Source organism: Arachis ipaensis, chromosome B07 (genome assembly GCF_000816755.2).
Source record: "Arachis ipaensis cultivar K30076 chromosome B07, Araip1.1, whole genome shotgun sequence".
NCBI lineage: Eukaryota > Viridiplantae > Streptophyta > Magnoliopsida > Fabales > Fabaceae > Arachis > Arachis ipaensis.
In genome coordinates, this window is record NC_029791.2 from 190,979 (window position 1) to 191,638 (window position 660).

Below are 660 nucleotides of genomic sequence, written 5' to 3' on the forward strand. Positions count from 1 at the left end.
GATATGTGAATGTAGCTGCATAGTTTATGAAAAGAGAAAGAGAGAGAGAGAAGGGAAAGGGTTTTGTGTATCTATCTATGTATGTATATATATATCTCACTGTTTGACACACTGCAATGTTGTTTGTTGATAGCAACAGTTTCAAAGATAGAGATTGCTATTGCTATTGCTCTAGAGTACTTCTAATTGGAAGAGAGACAAAAAATAATTAAAATAAACAAATATTATAATAATAAAAGCTGAAACCCTAAGCATGAACTACTACTGCTTTAGGGTATTGAATCCAATGAGATAGTGACTGTTCCTCACACATTTTATTTTAATTATAAATAAATAAATAAATTAAATTAACCTGAATCAGAGAGTGGTGGATCTAAGTCTCAGTCTCATCACGGGAAAAATTAAAACTTGAGATTATTATTTATTTTTAATTAAAAAAAAATAGATGATGAAAACTACAATTCAAAGGAAGCTAAGTAATTGGAATTTGAAACAGAGAGAAAGAGACACAAGTTCAGAGAAAACACTGCTGAATTTTGCTGTTAGTTGAGTTCATGATATCATATGATATGATCCATATTATATCCCCAATACCCAAAGAGATTTTTTGATGTAAAAGACTATGACTTTTTACAATGCCAACTACTGTATCCACATGAG